General features: G+C 44.2%; 1 long non-coding RNA gene across 1 annotated transcript in view; it reads left to right on the top strand.

Moving 5' to 3' along the window:
* LOC106941955 (uncharacterized) overlaps positions 1 to 1,150 on the top strand; it is a 25,503-nt gene extending 24,353 nt beyond the window's left edge. The window contains exon 3 of the long non-coding RNA XR_001423500.1: positions 1,037 to 1,150. This is a non-coding gene — a long non-coding RNA (uncharacterized LOC106941955). The remainder of the gene's footprint in view (positions 1 to 1,036) is intronic.
* The last annotated feature ends 6,742 nt before the right edge of the window (positions 1,151 to 7,892 follow it).

The raw sequence follows: 7,892 nt of genomic DNA, 5'->3' as shown, positions 1-7,892 counted from the left end.
ACCCCCCCACTGAGTCCCCCCTGACCCCATCCATCCCCAAACTGGTAGTCCCGCCTCAAAAACCGGAAGTCCCACCTCATAAAACCGGAAGTCCCGCCCACTTGTCAAATTTGATTGATGCAAGGGTGCGCTTAGCTTCTCTTACTTTTACTCTTTCATTCATATAGGCTTAAACCTGTGCCAAATGACATAAAATGACACTGGCTGAACTGTGTGGCTTGGCCAACGGCGAATTTCATTCCCTCGCCACTAGTCGTCTCGAAATCATACATGTGCATCTTAGGTGTGATGACTGCTGCAATGTTGTCAGTCTAGGAGTGGTCTTCAGAGATGAGGACGCCAAGAAACCTGAAGGTGTGGACCCTCTCCTCACTCTCACCGTTAATGTAGAGAGGAGCTGAGTTAGTGTTGAGCTCCTTGGTGTTGAGAGTGAGGTTGTTCTCTGAACACCAGGATGCCAGCTTCAGGACTTCCTCTCTGTAGGCTGTCTCGTCACCCTGTGAGATGAGTCTGACCACTGTCGTCAGCAAACTTGACGATGCGGCTGTTGTTGTGAGCCAGTCTTGGGTGTAGAGGCAATACAGGAGGGGGCTAAGCACAGAATCATACATTTAAAAATGCACAAATTGAAAGAAATTTTGTTGCAAGGCTCCAATAATAATAAATAAGTAAGTAATAATAAATGTATCAATGTAAATATATGTAATAAAAGATTAAACTAATGAGAGTTAAGTATCCTTATGGCACGAGGGATGAAGCTGTTGTGGAATGTAGTTGTTCTGCTTGATCTTCTGGTTCTGGTCTGCTCTGCATCCCCAGAACCAGAACAAAATGAGGAGAAGCAGCATTCAGTTTCTATGCACCACAAATTTGGAACAAACTTCCAGAAAACTGTAAAACAGCTGAAACACTGAGTACCTTTAAATCTCAACTTAATTGATTCTTTTCCTTTACTCTACTGCCCTTTGTAGAGGGCACTGAAGAGCACTGCTTTTATTTAAATAAGCTAATCTTTGTTTCTATTTTTTCATTATAGCTGCTCAGATCAAGACTATGGTGAACCAATTGGGGACCAAACAGGACACCAGTGAACTTCAAGATCGTCTGTATGTACAACCAATGTATACATATAAGTGTGTGTGTATATATATATATATATATAAAAAAAGTCCCTTTTCACCCTCTGCGGGTGGTCTCTCTTTCATCCTCTGACCTCGGGTCCTCTACCAGAGGCCTGGAAGCTTGAGGGTTCTCCTCCAGTATCTTGTGCCTAAAACTGCACATTTCTGGACTGAGATGTCTGATGTTATTCCTGGGATCTGTTTTAGCCACTGCTCCAGTTTGGGGGTGGCTGCCCCGAGGGCCCCGATGACCACAGGCACCTCTGTGGTCTTCACCTTCCAGGTCTTTTCCAGTTCCTCTCTGAGGCCCTGGTATTTCTCCAGTTTCTCCTGCTCCTTTTTCCTGATGTTGCAATCACTTGGTATTGCTACATCCACCACAATTGCTTTGCTCTGTTGTTTATCCACCACCACAATGTCCAGTTGGTTCTCCATTATCATTTTGTCTGTCTGGATCTGGAAGTCCCACAGGATCTTAGCTCGGTCATTCTCCACCACCTTTGGGGGTGTTCCCCACTTTGATCTCGGGGCTTCCAGTCCATATTCTGCACAGATGTTCCTGTACACTATGCCCGCCACTTGGTTATGTCGTTCCATGTACGCTTTCCCTGAGAGCATCTTGCACCCTGCTGTTATGTGCTGGACTGTCTCCGGGGCCTCCTTGCACAACCTACACCTTGGGACTTGTCTGGTGTGGTAGATCTGAGCCTGCAAATATTACCAAACCACTAGATTCTCTTCCTGGTTTAGATCCCAATAACTTCAGTAATTTTCATCCTATTTCAAATCTTCCATTCATTTCTAAAATTCTTGAAAACAGTTGCTGTCCAACTTCATTCTCATCTATCCAGCAATAATTTATATGAACAATTCCAATCTGGTTTCCATCCACTTCACAGTACTGAAACAGCACTTCTTAAAATTACTAATGATCTACTCCTTGTTGTTGACTCTGGTTTATTATCCATATTCCTTCTGCTTGATCTAACTACAGCCTTTGTTGCAATTTCACATAACATCCTCCTTGACAGATTATCCTCTCTTGATATTGTAAATACACCTCTGAACTGGTTTCATTTGTACCTCTCAGGCTACACTCAGTTCGTTCAGTTAAAATCATTCACCTTTCATCCTGTTCCCGTTACCTGAAGTATTCCCCAGGGCTCTGTTCTGGGATCCTTGCTGTTTATAATTTACCTTCTTCCCTTATATTTTTCGCAAACATAATATTCAGTTTCACAGCTATGCGGATGATACCCAGCTCTATCTCTCAACCAAACCTAATTCTATGATTCCACTTTCATCCCTCACTTGAAATAAGACAATGGTTCACCCTTAACTTTCTTAAATTAAATTGCAATAAAACGGACTCTTAAGTGGTACTACATCAATACTAAGTCAACTTCTCCATTTCAGTTGATAATTCCTGCATTTTTCCCTCCCTTCAGGTCAGAAATATTTTTCCCCCAAAAAATAAAAAAGTCATGCCATAGAGGGTTAATTAACACAAAGCTTTAGCCTGTTATAGCCGCAGGAGAGAAACTTGATGTGTGAATCAAACATAAACTGGAGATGCGCTTTTATTTTATTTTATTTTAGTTAGAGTGACCCAAATTTAAACATGAAGAAAAGTGATGTATAACTTACAAGTAGGAGGCAAGGTGTAGCATACACATCTGCTTCATAAAAAGGACTGCTGCTCTTCTAAGTAAAAGGTCACATGAACCTCAATACCTCTTTTATTTGGACAAAAATATGTCTGGAGGTATTTTAAATCATTCCCCCCAAAATAAAATTACAGAGCAATGTGAGGTACAGAAATGTGGTTTGTTGCCTGAGGGCAACGCCATGCCATAGAGGGTTTTAATTTGCAAAACATTATGTATCTGAAACAAAAAAATATTGTGTAGGCAAAAAATCCTGTAAAGCACATATGTGCAACCTCAGTTAAAATTGGTCTTATAGGTGTCCCTGTGTCATCCTGAAGTCGGAGAAGTACCTGGTAAGGTATTGTTTATGTAATCTGGAAGATTTGTTAAATGTCTAATGTCAGCAATTTTGATTGAGGTAGCACATATGTGGTTTACAAAATTTTTTGCCCACATAATATGTTTTAATTTATTTTCAGATACATGATTTCCTTTAGTGTTATGGCAATAGATCCAATATCTGTTTCATTCTCTATACCTTTCAAAATAAAACTAAATTGCACAATAAAAATGCCTAAACAAATATCAATCGTCCTAACTAAATTTTATAAAATACAAACAAACCATCTTACAAAAAACTTAAATATTTCCTTTTTATGGCTCTAACATTTAGCCAATCAATTAACACAAAGTTTTAAATTTTTAAAGCCGCAGGAGAGAAACATGAATCAAACATAAACCGGAGATCCGCTTTTATTTTGAAAAGCCTGCCTGGGGTCCAATCAGAAACTGAAATTTTAAGTTAACTTCCGTTGCAATCAAACTCTCAGAGAGTTTGATAGTACGTGTAAGAGGGTTTGATAGCGAATGTGAGAGGGTTTTATAGTACGTGTAAGAGAGTTTGTAGGTTTTGGCCGATGGGGCCTCTCATATCTTTATGAATGTTTATTATCTTCATATTCATGACAGATGCTATGTCATGTCATGTCAGTCTTATGCACACCCCATCAAATAAAGTGTTACCCTCTTTCCTTCACACTGCGCAAGTGCTCGGCAATAACTGCTAAGCAATGTCGTGTGGGAACTGTAACGTTTTGAGTGAAAGGGGACGTTTGTGTGTTACACCGGAAAAATACCTTGGGTGTGAAACATGTAAAAATTAATTAACACAATGAATCTAATATGACATTTAAAAAACAAGCACTTGATGGATTTTGGCTATGTCGAAGCTCACTGCAGGAGAAAAATACATCCGGAGCAGTCAGATAGCAGGTAAAGCAGCACACAACTACCAACATTCACCTGTAAGAGCATAATGGTCAGAAAGCTAAACAAATAACCCAAAAAATAATTTTAAGTTAACAAGCTAGCGGTGTAATACGCTGATTCTGCTCTCGGTATTGGACTGCCGCACCGCGCTACTAGCAGTAATATTTCACAGATGGAGCGCTGCTCAAGTTCCACCCAGTAACTGCTGCAGTAAGTAACTTTAGGTTACTTTCGTAACCTCGGTTCTCTGAGTAGTATGAGTGAGTGTCTCACTGTGGGGAATGCCCTGGGCGTGACCTGATCAGAAGCTCGTATTACATTCCACCAACCCTGATTGTCTGGGGGTAAGTCTGTCAGTGCCAGGGAGAGGGGGAATGTAACACCCCCTGCACTTGCCCTGCACAGACAGATAATTCAAAAACCTCTTCTCGTTACGAGCACAAGTCCCAACTGGTTTTCTCTCTTTCGCCTGCCGTTCTGGAGCCTAGCTTAACTGTCCATAGATACGAGTGCGAACTCGGTCGCTGGGCGCTTCGTTCCAGACTGGTACTGTATACCAGAAGAAAACTAGCATTCAGTCTGTTGCAAAACGGCACTATTAGCTGCGAAAACTGTGTTGGGTAAAAATATGCTTCACTTATTTTCACTCAAGTAACAATACTCCATTGGTAGCAATACCGGTAGAAGTAGTGACACTTTACCCAAGCTATAGTTTTGCTGTGCTAGCTATCAGCAGGGTAAGGTGCAACACTCCCTGACACCTTGCCATATCAGGCTAGCCATTTTAGCTGTCACCAGCTTCACTGTAGCTTCACAGAAATCATTCCTGCAATTAGCATGGACGCTGGAAAGGCTGATGCTAAAGCAGACGAAAACCCACAAGCTTGCCCGTGTGGAAGTAAAATTTTGAGTTGGGACACTCACCAAATATGTGTGACATGTCTTGGCTTAAGGCATACCCAAGCAGCCCTCGAGTCATCGGAGGAGTGCTCTCATTGTAGTCGGCTCTCACTCAAGGTGCTGCGTCGCCTTCTGGGCGACGCAGCACTGAACGCTAGTTTTCTTTTTCTTTCTGACCATTATGTGTCAGTTGACACTGTTCGGAGGTGACCCCATCCTGGCTTCTGCTGCAGCTAGCCAAGAAACGACGGCTCAAGGACTAATACTGGTCCCTGATGCAGAACCAGGACCAAGCTGGGGCGATATGCTTGACGCTGTTAACCCGTTGCCACTGGATGTGAGTGGCCAATAGCTTCACAACTTGCCCTCTCGATTACCCCATGGCAGGTGATGATGACGGAGACTCGGATGCAGGTTCTGAGCTTCTCATCACCGACAAAGATGAGGATGATGAACCGCCTCTGGTGCTCTGAGGTTGGGTCACAAAACCCACACCTTTGGGCTTCAGCAAGGCCAATGATGGTGACTCTTCTTTGTCTGACTTGGATGTGGACCTGCATGACGTGTGTAAACGCGCCGCAGCAAAACTTAATATCCAGTGGCCCGAAGTTCAGGCTGAAGAAGCAAGATCACGTTTCGATGACAAAAAACTGCCAAAAGCCAAGAGAACGGGAAAATAGTTCCTGCCTTTCTTTCCTGAGTTGCTGGAGGAATTTTCAGTTTCCTGGTGCAACAAACTGTACAGGGAGAAGCACCCAGTGGCAGGTGGCTCAGTTCTAGACTGCGAGGGAATGGATGACCACGGTCTCCGCCAAATGCCTCGAGTCGAGCAGTGGTGGCAGCGCACCTTCACCTGAAAGCTTTGATGACCTTGGGTGGGTCGGCTCCATCCCTTCCCTCAGCAGCGGACTGCTTCCAATCAAACCTGATGGAGAAATCCTACAAGGTGGCCACTCTATCAGTTCGCGCCATGAATGCCTCTTCTATGCTGATGATGCTGATCAGGCGGAGCTGGAGGAGGAGATGACTGTGTCACCGGATGCTACACTGTGGGAAGAAGTGTGTATCATCACTGATCACTATCTCCATCTCCATAAAGTAGCAATCCAGGCTATGGGGAGAGCTATGGGGCTCCTGGTTCTACAGGAAAGGGCTAGATGGTTAAACTTAACCACGTTTTCCACCAGGGAAATGGAGGACCTTCTCGATACCCCCATTACCCCGCTTGGCCTGTTTTGTGCAGCTGTTACATCTATGCAAAAGAGGTGTGAGGAAAAGAAAAGAGAAGATGAGGCTTTGAAGCTGTGTCTCCCAAGACAGGAACCGGTGTACACAGCCACCTCTCTCACATCCCAGCGTCAAACCTTCGCCCAGGCTGAGGCGCATTTGCCTCCTACTTTCAGAAATCCTAAGCTGCTGAAAACCCAGACGGCCGCTAATCATCCTCCGAAAGGCACTGCTGGCCTTTGAAGAAACATGAAGGAACCCGGCTTCGGGTTTCTTCATTTCCGAAGAAACCCGAAGCCGCTCGCCTGGATCAGCCGCCACCCATGTCCACTCAGACGGTGAGGAGGAAGCGTTTGACCTGACAGCTTTTTGGAAAACAGAGTGAGCTGGACTCATTTTCAGACACGCCTCTGTTACCGAGCCCTTTCATAGAGTTCAGCAAAGTTCGGCTGAACTCTATGAAAGGGCACAAACGAGGAGATGTTTGAGCCCGCTCAGTGCGCACAAAACGGGGACGGTGTTCAGTTCGGGATGTCCCGCATTGGGCCCAGTTCACCTCCCACAAACACTTATGTCTCAGAACATTAAACTTTCACAAGCTGCCGCATCCAGGCAAAATGCCAAGGGCGCAGCTAAAAATGTTGCAAAACAAACAAATACCAGTAAGAGGGGAGATGGTTTGTCGCTCCCTGATAGGAGCGCAGCCTCTCCCCCCCATAAACAGACGTATGACTGAGGGAAACTCTCATGTATGTGCGATGCGAGACGTGAAGTCTTGCAAACCAGTGCCACAAGAGGGCGGTCTTGCCACATGCAACACAAACTGACCTGTCAGCCCACTGTCACTGAGACTGACAAAATGGGCAAACTGCACAAACTCAGAGTGGGTTTTAAAAACAATAAACTGTGGATACCGGCTGCAATTCGCTCTGCCACCTCCACAGTTCAGAGGAGTGATTCAATTACCAGTGGACCAGTGGCTCCGCAGACCAGTGGCTCCGCAGCTCTTTTCCTACAAGAGGAGATATCCTCTCTATTGGAGAAAAGAGCGATAAAATCGATCTGCCAGGAAAAACGCCAAACAGGTTTTTACTCCAGATATTCCCTGGTCCCAAAGAAAGGTGGTTGAGGGATGCGTGCAATCTTAGACATTCAGGCTCTAAACAGACATCTGAGAAAATACAAGTTCAGAATGCTGACACACGCTTCTCTCTTATGCTTCCTGCACCCAGGTGATTGGTTCACATCAATCGATCTCAAGGATGCATATTTTCACATTCCAATTTATCCACCACAGGAAATATCTAAGATTTGCATTTCAGGGGAAATGCTACGAGTATCTCGTTCTTCCATTTGGCCTCTCCTTGTGCATTTCACAAACACGCCCCAGGGTGTTTGTGAAATGCACAGAAGCCACTGTGGCACCACTCAGGCAGCAGGGGGTTTGTGTAGCCACATACAGACGATTGGTTGATTGCAGCTCTGTCACAGCAAGAGGCAGATCATACAACATTGCTTTCAAAACACATGCTGGATTTGAGATTCAAAATAAATGTGGAGAAGAGCATCATATTTCCACATCAAAGAATCTCTTTTATCGGTCTGTTTCTAGACTCAGCCCACACTCTAAAAGGTGTATTTGGGCTGCAGTTCATCTTATGGACTAATTTACATTAATTTCACTTAATTCTTTTGCTTTTGCCATGATATCTTACTTTTTAGTGTT

The sequence above is a fragment of the Poecilia latipinna genome, unplaced genomic scaffold (assembly GCF_001443285.1).
Source record: "Poecilia latipinna isolate Pla-1442-1.1 unplaced genomic scaffold, P_latipinna-1.0 Scaffold3954, whole genome shotgun sequence".
Lineage (NCBI taxonomy): Eukaryota > Metazoa > Chordata > Actinopteri > Cyprinodontiformes > Poeciliidae > Poecilia > Poecilia latipinna.
Note: the sequence above shows the minus strand (reverse complement) of the source record. Positions and strands in the feature narration are given on the sequence as shown.